This window comes from Dendrobates tinctorius, unplaced genomic scaffold (genome assembly GCF_039654945.1).
Source record: "Dendrobates tinctorius isolate UK_male_01 unplaced genomic scaffold, ASM3965494v1 ptg000129l, whole genome shotgun sequence".
Lineage (NCBI taxonomy): Eukaryota > Metazoa > Chordata > Amphibia > Anura > Dendrobatidae > Dendrobates > Dendrobates tinctorius.
This window is the reverse complement of record NW_027361797.1, coordinates 20733661-20746956: the sequence shown is the minus strand read 5'-3', so window position 1 is coordinate 20746956 and position 13296 is coordinate 20733661.

Sequence of the window (13296 nt, the reverse complement as noted above, 5' to 3'; positions counted from 1 at the left end):
ATATTGCATTGCCCACACAATACTGCCAAAATAATGCTGTGCAATACCTAAATAATAACTGTATACAATATCCAATTCTATACTTCAAGTGAATGGATGATAACCTGCAATACTCAGCAGTGACCACTAAACAATGTACGGCGCTGTTGTGCTCCATTTATATCCAGCCGCTGCCAAAGAGGATTTCAGCTGATCGGTGGATAGGTCATCAGTGTTAGTCGTGGACATCAGCTTTGATTATAGTGTGGCGCCCCTGAGGGTTCACTCGCCACAGAGGTACTGCACCTCCTCCTGAGGTGTGGTATCCCACCATTCAGGTAAGGTGGAGACACCTGACCACACTCCAACACCTGCATCCCACACAACATAGTAGTGTAGCAAAGCACCCTTGGGTGGCTCCCTGCTTGGAGCACGAAGCGTGCTGGGAGGCGGGTGGAGTTAGTTGGCACCAAAAGAGCGAGAAGAGTTTAGGATTTGGTCAGTCTGACAGAGTCAGAGGAAGAGTGAAGATCCCCTGAGTGGGATGGATGAAGGAAGTGCTGCAGCTGACCTCAGTGACCTGGGTCCGCTGGCACAGGAAAGAGACATTGATGGAAAGCCTGACTCTCTCCATAAGAAGGAAGGATTAGTACGGAACGTAAGGAGAGGATGACTAAGGATTAGGGTTAGAGCAGAACCCTTCCCAAGTTCACAGAGCAAGGCCGGGGTCCGGTCCCCGAAGTTGTATGGATACTAATGGTTCTGCAGCAGACACCGGAGGAATAGAAGTTGTCACCACTTTATTCCTACACAAGACTTGGGGGCACAACAGCAACGAGAGTGAGCCGGGACTTGGTAGCAAGGAGTCCCTGAAGCAGGCTACAGCTGTCTGCCGTACAAGTAGAGTTCATAGGAACATCTGACAGGAGGAACTCCAGTGTAACTCAGTACTGAGAGTACTTCACAATAGGTGCAAAAGGGAGACGTTCAGAAAAGGCACATATGTTGGCGGAGTGTTGGAAGGGAGTACTTCATCTTGCCTGGAGGTTGGCTGAGCCCTTGGCCTGGAGGACACAACACCGAGGCGGGCACCTGTATGCACAACAGACTGTGAGTAAAGCTTTGGAACTACATGCCCTGGTGTCCTCCGCTTAATACTGCGCCAACCGACTCAGCACTGCTACATCTCTGTGCCAGACACTACACCCTCTCCCTCAACACCTATCTTCTTCATCTACTCTGCCCTGGGACTACAGCCCTACCTGTGGAGGGCTACACCTTCATTGCTGCACCACACCATCTGTCCCAGAGGATCTGTCTGCAGCGTCGGCTTAACATCTTCATTGCCGAACACCACAGGTGGCGTCACGAATCATTCATTCATAAGCTTTATTACAACATCACTTAACCCACCTTTTTACAATGGACGCCCAGAGCCACGGACCGGGTCACAGCTACCGTGACATCTCCCATTGAAATCCACCGGGCCCGGCTCCGAGTACCCCACGGCCTTGGGTGAGGGTGATCCATTTTCTTGGTGTCACGAACAGGATGACGAAGCCCTGTACCACCGGGTTCTGTGTGCCTGTATTTTATTGGACTTAAACATTGCTGAAAATGTGCAGAATAACCAAATTAATAGACTGTAAAATGGACTCTCAAAATGGCCGCCGGCGTGGTGAAGGAGGGCGTGACAACATGGGTGGTCCTAAGAAAAGACCATGAACTGTCCAAGGCCTCCCCTGCCTGAACTTCTATGCAACTGCAACATGGCCCACCCCCCGAGGGGTTCGGATACTGGCCTGGTATGGAGGAGTAGGAAGAAGACGCCACTCCCAGAAAGAGGAGCGAGAGCCGGTGGCGGGAAAAGAGCCGAAGAAGGAGGAAGAACGCCAGGATGCCGTGATGGAAGAAGGAGGGAGGCCCGAACAGTGCAAGGAGGTTGAGCTGAACCTCCCCGGCGCATCGGCTGAAGTCTCTGATCCGACTTCCACCATGAGCCGCCAGCAGCTGGAGGATGAGATTGCTCAGCTGACCCACCGTCTGCATTTGAGACAGGAGGCGCTCTGGATTATGAACTGGCAGCACGCCCGGGAGGGGCCTAAACCATCGGTACCTCCACCACCAGTACCCTCACCATCGGTACCCACCGACACTGCTGTCTCGCCGGTACCTTCACCCGCGGTACCCGTCGCTGCTGCACAAGATGTCCCCCAGGCAGCACCTGTGGAACCCATGGCCGCTGCCCTATCACTGGCGGCACCTGTCTCCATCTCTGCGCTGCAATTACCGCAGAGCGTGGCCTGTCATGAGGAGTTCCCTGGAGACCTGGAGGCTGAAGCGGAGGAAGTTAAACTCCTGCCTGGACCTGACATGGCTGCGCAGGTCCCACTGGAGACCCCTGCGGACCCGGAGCCACCATCTGCTCCACCGCCACCTCCGACAGCTGCCTGGACTATTCCGGTGGATGTTCCGGCTATCAACTGCCGTCCCAAACCTGCACCGGAGCCGGAGCATTGCCAAGAGGCCCCAGGTATGTCTGCTGCCCCTGCACCTGGGAGGGCCTCGGGGTGTACAGCTGCTGCAGCGTCCGGACAGGTCATGCTGGACCTAGTCTGGGACCGGGATTCTAAACCCTGGGGGGAAACATCCAAGCCCCTGGCGGTAGTGCCCCTGTCCACGGTGGGTAGGGGTCGGTCCCAAGAGGTCAAGAAGGGAGAAGAGGAACCCTATTGTCAACAGACCCTCCACCAGCTGGCAGTAGAGCAGAGAGAACGGGAGCAGCGGAGGCTGGCAGTGCTAGGTCCTGATATGGACAGAAAGGGCTTGAAGGTTCGTGCTTGTCATTACGGGCCCCGGGAATCAGCAGGATGTGGTCAGGTTCTGAATGTTAACCAGGAGCGGGGGTTTGGATTTATCTCAGACCCCCAGAGAATCTCTGACCTCTTCTTTAGCAGGAGGGATGTTGAGTCTCACCTCCGGAGGGGACACCCTGCTCAAGACCTGCAACCGGGAGAGTATGTAACTTTCACCCGACATGGGGGACTCCGTGGTTGGTACGCCATGAACGTGCGCCGCATACCAGAGGATTTCATTGCGGCCTACAAAAAGGAACATGCTTACGTTCCCCCGGCAGGAATACCTCCCACGGTAGTGATTACCTCTGCCAAGGCCAGGCAGATAGCATCTACCCCAGGCCCACACCCTATGGTACAGATTGCTAAACCCGCTGTACCTCAGGCAGCAATCCACCCAACTGCCACCACCTCTTCTGTGAATCCACAGGCAAGAGGATGTCCTGCAGTTCTCCCCTGTAAGCAGCCCAAGCGACCCGCTTCCACCACCCCAGGAGGGGACCAACATTAATAATAACTAACTAACTGTTAACCAGGAGGGTATAGGCACTGTTATGCATTTTTCATTTTTTTGTTTTTGGTTCATCATGTTGCTCTAGTTTGCCCAGTTCCCTTGGCAGCCTTTTATACTTGAACTGTGAGATCATGGACAATGAATGATCCAGAACTGACCTGTACATAGTTGCACCTCTTTAGGTGCCCTTTCTTGGTTTTATGTAAGTCTTTTATGGATAAGGACTACCTCAACCTGGAGCATTGCTTCAACCTAAGGACACTGCAAGAAATCCCGACTGGGAGCGGTGTCCAGCACTTACAAGAATTTTTGAAGTTTTGATGTGAAGTATTTTATAATGTGCCTTATGACAGTATTAATAGTTATAGAACAGCTTTTATATAGAATTTGATTGATAGTAATAACAATTAGGAATGTTTTAATAAAGAGATGAAGGATTTGAATAAAGATGAAAATTTGAATGAAGATTGAAAAAGCAGGTGACGAACCAGGCATCAGCGGTTGTCACCTAGGGTTTAGAAGTCTAGAAGTAATAGATAATACTTGAACTGGTAGTGAGTTTACTTCCATAGCACTTTAAATTAGGTAACATAACTTTAAATTAAGTAATATATTAAGTATAGATAGTCTGTTAAATTGTTTGCAACGTTTAAGAGTCAGTGCCTCCCAAATTGGGAAGTTTAGATAAGAATTGTTTATCAGCATTCAAAAATTTTTGTATGTTCCTTTGTGTATCTAACTTTGTTTCACTTGCAGCCCGCGGACGTGCTGTGTTTAATGGGGGGGTATGTGGCACCCCTGAGGGTTCAGTTGCCACAGAAGTACTGCACCTCCTCCTGAGTTGTGGTACCCCACCATTCAGGTAAGGTGGAGACACTTGACCACACTCCAACACCTGCATCCCACACAACATAGTAGTGTAGCAAAGCACCCTTGGGTGGCTCCCTGCTTGGAACACGAAGCGTGCTGGGAGGCGGGTGGAGTTAGTTGGCACCAAAAGAGCGGGAAGAGTTTAGGATTTGGTCAGTCTGACAGAGTCAGAGGAAGAGTGAAGATCCCCTGAGTGGGATGGATGAAGGAAGTGCTGCAGCCGACCTCAGTGACCTGGGTCCGCTTGCACAGGAAAGAGACATTGATGGAAAGCCAGACTCTCTCCTTAAGAAGGAAGGATTAGAACAGAACGTAAGGAGAGGAGAACTAAGGATTAAGGTTAGAGCAGAACCCTTCCCAAGTTCACAGCGCAAGGCCGGGGTCCGGTCCCCAAGGTTGTATGGATACTAATGGTCCTGCAGCAGACACCGGAGGAATAGAAGTTGTCACCACTTTATTCCCACACAAGACTTGGGGGCACAACAGCAACGATAGTGAGCTGGGACTTGGTAGCAAGGAGTCCCCGAAGCAGGCTACAGCTGTCTGCCATACAAGTAGAGTTCATAGGAACATCTGACAGGAGGAACTCCAGTGTAACTTAGTACTCAGAGTACTTCACTATAGGCGCAAAAGGGAGACGTTCAGAAAAGGCACAAATGTTGGCGGAGTGTTGGAAGGGAGTACTTCATCTTGTCTGGAGGTTGGCTGAGCCTCTGACCTGGAGGACACGACACCGAGGCGGGCACCTGTATGCACAACAGACTGTGAGTAAAGCTTTGGAACTACATGCCCTGGTGTCCTCCGCTTATTACTGCGCCAACCGACTCAGCACTGCTACATCTCCGTGCCAGACACTACACCCTCTCCCTCAACACCTATCTTCTTCATCTACTCTGCCCTGCGACTACAGCCCTACCTGTGGAGGGCTACACCATCATTGCTGCACCACACCATCTGTCCCAGAGGATCTGTCTGCAGCGTCGGCTTAACATCTTCATTGCCGAACACCACAGGTGGCGTCACGAATCATTCATTCATAAACTTTATTCCAGCATCACTTAACCCCCTTTTTACAATGGACGCCCAGGGCCACGGACCGGGTCACAGCTACCGTGACATCTCCCATTGAAATCCACCGGGCCCGGCTCCGAGTACCCCACGGCCTTGGGTGAGGGCGATCTAATAGCTAACTGGGTAAGATGACTTCTTGTTAAAGAGGTAATCTGGTTCTGTTCACTTTTATATCTAGAGGTGAGTGTTGCCAGTCACTTCACCTCTACAAATATCTGATGGTTCACATGCAGAAGCGGTAGGTGTTTTGCACCTGTCATAATCTTGAGAGGTGTGATGCCTCCTGCTAGCACACATGAGCCAGTGTTCATGACTTATGTACACGGCAGAGCTGGAACCTGTGCAGATACCTCCATGCATTGACGTACAATCTCCATTGGACTTTATGTGTACACAGATATTTTCTCTAAAAAACATTTGTACTGTATGAATTCAAAGGGCTGCAGGTCTCTATTGGAAGCACACTAGACTTCTAAGGTGGCCGTAATATGGCTCCCTACAAAAATGAACCATAACACAGCCATATACATGAGGCTTGACATTGTATACATTTTTAAGGGTTATTAATATATTCATACATGGGTATTTTTGGATGGTGTTTGTAAAAACAAGAAACTTTGCAATTTGTATTAAATATTTCTTGCTATTCCCTTGATAACATTAATAGTTATCTTTTTTTATCATTTATAGCTTGTTGCCAAGGGGACAAAACACTGTTAGCGGAGAGCAGTGTTGACTACAGATGAGCAAATAAAGTTAAGTGGATTTGATTTTTTCTTGAATTTTTAAAACATCTGCATTCGCCAAAATATAGATTTTTTTGTAATTAATTTCTGCTCGGATTCAGTGACACAGCGGTCACTGGCCGCTATTTTTCTGAACTATAAAGGGCCATTAAAAGGTTACAAAAACAAACAAAAAAACTTATACTTACCCCACTGTTCACTTCTTTGACCTCTCTGCTCAGCTCCTCACTGTTACCCGTATGGTCCCCATCACATCTTCTGATTCCCGCTGCAAGTACTGACACCCCCGAACCTTTTACACTGAGCTGGGTCTTCCGGTTCTAGCAATCTGCAAGCAAGGTCATGACAAAATTCATGGCAACTATAATGTTGTGACCTTTTACGCTTGCACAGAAACCTCCCAGGCCTACCAGAGCTGGATGTCCCATGTCAGTGAGAGAGGGATTTCAGTAGGAGTGGTGTGTATCAGAAGACTGAACGGGATGAGAACTGGAGAGTTGATGGTGAGGAGCGGAGGGGACAGAGAGGTGAGCAGTAAGGCAAGTATAAGGATGTGTTATATTTTTACATATTACATTTATAAACCTCTGGTGTCTAAAGACGCCCAAAAGCAATAGAAAAGACATTAATTTCCAGGAAAATAACTTCTTCGCGAATTGAATTTCCCATGAAAATCCACGTGTACAGACACATTTGAATTTTGCCTGATCCGCTCGTATCTAGTGGTTAGAGTTGAGCGAAACGGGTCGAAAAAATTCAAAAGTCGCCGACTTTTGGCAAAGTCGGGTTTCATGAAACGAAACCCGACCCTAGGATGAGGTCGGCCACGAGGTCGGCGACTTACGCGCCAAAGTCGCGTTTCAAAAGTTTGTTTTGCGCTCTTTTTCAGCCAATCAGGATCCACGGACACTGTGGGCAACGTGATGACCTAGGCACGGGTCACCACCATCTTTCAGAAGGGCATGCAAGTGATTGGCTTGCTTTGGTGGGCGTCACAGGGGGTATAAAAGGGCGTGCACGCCGACCGCCATCTTACTTCTGCCGATCTTAGTATAGGGAGAGGTTGCTGCTGATTCTGTAGGGAGAGCGTTAGGCAGGGAAGAAGACAAAAAAACTGCTTCTGCTGCTAGCGATTTGGCCTGCACAACACACAAGTCACTGTGTGTGCAGTGCAAGGGGAGGCTATATAGTGGTGTATCAATGGTGTTGGTTGTTGGGCTGCCTTTTAAGGCTTCCTGACATGCTGGCATTGCTGTTTACCCACTGCTCCGCAAACTGCTTTTTTAAAAGCAATCCAATCTCCCTTATCCTCTAGTCACTTTTGTCACAGCTGTGCCATCGAGCCTGTCACATAGCGCTCAGATATCAGTGAGCCTCACACAATCCACAAGTGTCCAGTGTCCAAAAGTGTGCGCAGAGATTCAAAATCTCCATTATCCTCTCGTCACTTTTGTCACAGGCAGCTGTGCCATCGAGCCTGTCACATAGCGCTCAGATAACAGTGGGCCTCACACACTCCACAAGTGTCCAGTGTCCAAAAGTGTGCGCAGAGATTCAAAATCTCCATTATCCTCTCGTCACTTTTGTCACAGGCAGCTGTGCCATCGAGCCTGTCACATAGCGCTCAGATATCAGTGGGCCTCACACAATCCACAAGTGTCCAGTGTCCAAAAGTGTGCGCAGAGATTCAAAATCTCCATTATCCTCTCGTCACTTTTGTCACAGGCAGCTGTGCCATCGAGCCTGTCACATAGCGCTCAGATATCAGTGGGCCTCACACAATCCACAAGTGTCCAGTGTCCAAAAGTGTGCGCAGAGATTCAAAATCTCCATTATCCTCTCGTCACTTTTGTCACAGGCAGCTGTGCCATCGAGCCTGTCACATAGCGCTCAGATATCAGTGGGCCTCACACAATCCACAAGTGTCCAGTGTCCAAAAGTGTGCTCAGAGATTCAAAATCTCCATTATCCTCTCGTCACTTTTGTCACAGGCAGCTGTGCCATCGAGCCTGTCACATAGCGCTCAGATATCAGTGGGCCTCACACAATCCACAAGTGTCCAGTGTCCAAAAGTGTGCGCAGAGATTCAAAATCTCCATTATCCTCTCGTCACTTTTGTCACAGGCAGCTGTGCCATCGAGCCTGTCACATAGCGCTCAGATATCAGTGGGCCTCACACAATCCACAAGTGTCCAGTGTCCAAAAGTGTGCGCAGAGATTCAAAATCTCCATTATCCTCTCGTCACTTTTGTCACAGGCAGCTGTGCCATCGAGCCTGTCACATAGCGCTCAGATATCAGTGGGCCTCACACAATCCACAAGTGTCCAGTGTCCAAAAGTGCGCGCAGAGATTCAAAATCTCCATTATCCTCTCGTCACTTTTGTCACAGGCAGCTGTGCCATCGAGCCTGTCACATAGTGCTCAGATATCAGTGGGCCTCACACAATCCACAAGTGTCCAGTGTCCAAAAGTGTGCTCAGAGATTCAAAATCTCCATTATCCTCTCGTCACTTTTGTCACAGGCAGCTGTGCCATCGAGCCTGTCACATAGCGCTCAGATATCAGTGGGCCTCACACAATCCACAAGTGTCCAGTGTCCAAAAGTGTGCGCAGAGATTCAAAATCTCCATTATCCTCTCGTCACTTTTGTCACAGGCAGCTGTGCCATCGAGCCTGTCACATAGCGCTCAGATATCAGTGGGCCTCACACAATCCACAAGTGTCCAGTGTCCAAAAGTGTGCGCAGAGATTCAAAATCTCCATTATCCTCTCATCACTTTTGTCACAGGCAGCTGTGCCATCGAGCCTGTCACATAGCGCTCAGATATCAGTGGGCCTCACACAATCCACAAGTGTCCAGTGTCCAAAAGTGTGCGCAGAGATTCAAAATCTCCATTATCCTCTTGTCACTTTTGTCACAGGCAGCTGTGCCATCAAGCCTGTCACATAGCGCTCAGATATCAGTGGGCCTCACACAATCCACAAGTGTCCAGTGTCCAAAAGTGTGCGCAGAGATTCAAAATCTCCATTATCCTCTCGTCACTTTTGTCACAGGCAGCTGTGCCATCGAGCCTGTCACATAGCGCTCAGATATCAGTGGGCCTCACACAATCCACAAGTGTCCAGTGTCCAAAAGTGTGCGCAGAGATTCAAAATCTCCCTTATCCTCTCGTCACTTTGGTCACAGCTGTGCCATCGAGCCTGTCACATAGCGCTCAGATATCAGTGGGCCTCACACAATCCAAAAGTGTCCACTGTCCACAAGTGTGTGCAGAAATTCTAAATCTCCCCTGTCCTATAGACACCTTGTACCTTGTTTTACATTACTATATAGTTTGTTGGATTTTGTCTACATTTCTACCAAAAATGAGGAAGGCTGGTGGAAGAGGCCGTGGAATTGGGCGGGGGTTGGCAGCTGGTAATGATGGTGTTGGTGGTGGATCTGATGGTAGTGGCAAGAGCAAAATAGGACCGAATGCAGGAGGTGCTGACCCTGCGTCATCGTCTGGCTACATAAGGCCTCGAACGCTTAGTTTTCTAGGAGTTGGCAAACCGCTTTTAAAGCCAGAGCATCAGGAAAAAGTTTTGTCTTACATTGCTAACTCAGCCTCCAGCTCTATCGCCTCCTCTTCTTCAGTTGTAAAAAGTAAAAGCACTGAGTCGTCATTGGAGGCTCATGTTCATGAACCACACCTTTCCTTGTGTCCTTCACCCCAACCAAGATTGAAGGATGACACAGGCCATACTACTGATTACTCCATGGAGCTGTTTTCACATACCATGCCTGGATTATCAAGTGAAATGGTGAATTACCCAGGCCAAGATGAATCTGACATGGAGTGCACTGATGCACAGCCGCTGATGGATGATTCTGCTGGTACATTCACTCAGAGCACTACATTGTCCTCGCAGTGTACAGAGCCAGATTCTGACCCTGATGAGACTCAGGTGCCCCTTCCCGCACACTATACCACCATACACGGTGACACAGAGGAAGGTGCACATGACATAGAAGAGGAGGTGATGGATGACCCAGTTGTTGACCCAGATTGGCATCCATTGGGGGAAGAGGGTGCTGCTTCCAATAGCTCAGATGAGGAGCATCCACAGCAGACATCGACATCGCAACAGCTGTTATCTGGCAGGCCCGGAGCACTCCAAAGACGGGTTCCAAACATCAAAAGAGTTGCTGGACAGCTTGTCCAGAGGGTCAAAAGATCACAGCGTGCTAGGCCGCAAAATGTCTGCCAAAGTAGGAAGAGTGCAGTGTGGCACTTTTTTGAACAAAATCCTCATGATCAGGCCAAGGTTATCTGTAAGAAGTGCGCAAAGACCTTTAGCCGAGGGAAAAATCTGAAAAATTTTAATACCAGTTGCATGCTTAGACATTTAACCAGCATGCACTTGCAAGCGTGGACACAACACCAAACCTCAAGTGCCACATGTGCAACTGATCACAATGAAGGTAGTCAGCAACGCTACATTGTTTCCCCCACTGTAAGCCCACCGGTTAGCACAGCAGCAAATGTTGAGGTGTCGTTGCAAGACCACAGCAGTCAGGGAATCCCACTGTTATATCAACGAAAGACTGATTCTAGGCCATCAGAAAGAACACCAACTCCATCACCATCATCAACCCTCTCTCAGTCCGCCCTGTCCACCGCTACGTCCACCATATGCAGCTCTCAAGTCCAGCTCACCCTCCCAGACACTATGAGTAGGTCAAGAAAGTACTCAGTCTCTCATCCGCGTACACTGGGTTTGAACGCCCACATTGCCAAACTAATCTCGTTTGAGATGATGCCCTTTCGGTTGGTGGAAAGCACAGCTTTCCGCGAACTCATGGCCTATGCAGTACCACGCTATGACCTACCCAGTCGCCACTTCTTCTCTCGCAAAGCCATCCCAGCCCTCCACCATCATGTGAAAGACCGCATTGTCCATGCACTCAAGCAGTCAGTGAGCGGAAAGGTGCACCTCACAACTGATGCATGGTCCAGTCGGCATGGCCAGGGCCGTTACGTGTCCATCACTGCGCACTGGGTTAATGTGGTGGATGCAGGGTCCACAGGGGACAGCGGTGGTGGGACAGTGCTGCCTAGCCCACGGTATAGGAAACAGTTGGCTGTAGGCGTTCGACCCTCCTCCTCCTCCTCCTCCTCCTCCTCCAGAAGCGAAAGCTCGTCCACAGAGCACAGTCGTACGAGCACTCCATCTGCAGCTGCCACTGTTGCACACGATGTGCCCCCCTATCGAGCAGCTAGTGGAAAGCGTCAGCAGGCTGTGTTGCAGATGATGTGTTTGGGCGACAGACACACCGCCGAGGTGCTGGCCGAGTACTTGAAGCGACAAACTGAGTCATGGCTGGGCAGTGTACATCTTGAGGCAGGCAAGGTAGTTAGTGATAACGGCCGTAATTTTGTGGCAGCCATAGCCCTTTCAAAACTCAGCCACATACCTTGCTTGGCTCACACCTTGAACCTTGTGGTGCAGTGCTTCCTCAAAAATTATCCGGAGTTAACAGCCCTGCTCCAGAAGGTGCGAAGACTGTGCGCGCACATCCGCCGGTCACCTGTACACTCCGTTCGTATGCAGAAGCTGCAGCGATTGCTCCACCTTCCCAACCACCGCCTCATTATCGACATTGCAACAAGGTGGAACTCCACCCTGCACATGGTGGAGCGGCTGTGCGAGCAGAGGCAGGCCATAATGCATTTGTGGGAGGATACACGGCCAGGCACTTTGAGAGCAGACATGGAGTTGACAGACGTGCAGTGGTCGAAGCTGAAAGACCTTTGTAAAGTCCTTCAGTGTTTTGAGGAATGCACACGGCTGGTAAGCGCAGACGACGCCATCCTAAGCATGAGCATCCCACTTATGCGTCTGCTCATGCAAACTTTGACGCACCTTAAGGAGCAGGCGTCTGCAGCCAATGTTGATGAGGAGGAAGAGGAGGAGGGAATCCTTGATGACATTCAGCCATTGTCTGCTCAGGGACCTCTCCTGGACGAGGTGGAGGAAGAAGAGGAGGAGGAGGAGGATGATGGGGATGATTACTTAGGGGAGGAGGATGCATCTCGTGGGGCAAGTGAAAATGTTGGCGTGGCAAGGTCTGGTACAGGGTTTGTGCGTGACTGGAGGGATGTGGATTTGCCAGAAAGTGCTCCTCCACCCAGCACTCGCAGTGCATCATTGACACCGGGAACATTGGCCCACATGTCAGATTATGCCTTGCGGATCCTAAAAAGGGACCCCCGCATTGCCAAAATGATGAACGATGACGACTACTGGTTGGCCAGCATCCTGGATCCACGCTATAAAGGCAAATTACAAAACATCATGCCACAGGAGAACCTTGACCTAATATTGGCTAATAAACAAGCAACTCTGGTAAATCGGTTGCTTGAGGCATTCCCAGCACACAGCAGCGGTGATGGTTCTCACACGAGCCGTACGGGCCGGGGGCAGCTTGGCAGAGGTGTTCGTGGTGCACGCAGCAGAAGTGGCGTTGGAGACAGGGGTTTCATGACAATGTTGTGGACTGATTTTTCAAATACCGCTCACACAACTGGTAATACTGCATCGATGGAAAGTGACAGGAGACAGCAGTTGTCAACTATGGTTACAAACTACTTTTCCTCCCATATCGATGTTCTCCCACACAGGTCATTCCCCTTTGACTATTGGGCCGCTAAACTGGACACCTGGCCAGAATTGGCCCAATATGCCTTACAGGAGCTCGCTTGCCCAGCTGCAAGTGTGCTATCGGAAAGAGTCTTCAGTGCAGCTGGATCAATCCTGACAGAAAAAAGGACCCGTCTGTCAACCCAAAATGTGGATGATCTAACCTTCATTAAAATGAACCACGCATGGGTTTCCAAGGATTTTGTCCCACCTTCCCCTGATGACACATAGGGTGACAGAAAAATGGCTTGCTTTGGTCCACCTCTTCCTGGTACTTCACTTATTTCGCCTTTTGCATCAGCTGAATGTCCAACATCAACATATGCCACTTTCTAAAACTCCCTAACTGTGCTGCCTCCCCCCCATGGCTGGGGTCAACACCTAGCGCACGACACCGTGCGAGTGCCGTTGCCCTGGACAGGTGGGTAGGCCGACTCTTGGGCGCGGGCACTGGCACAGGGTCCCTCATAGTGCAATCAAGTGTCTCTGACGGTGGTGGTGCACACCCGCCGTCAGACACACCGCTGTACTATGAGGGGCCCAGTGCCAGTACCGACGCCCACGAGTGGGCCCCCC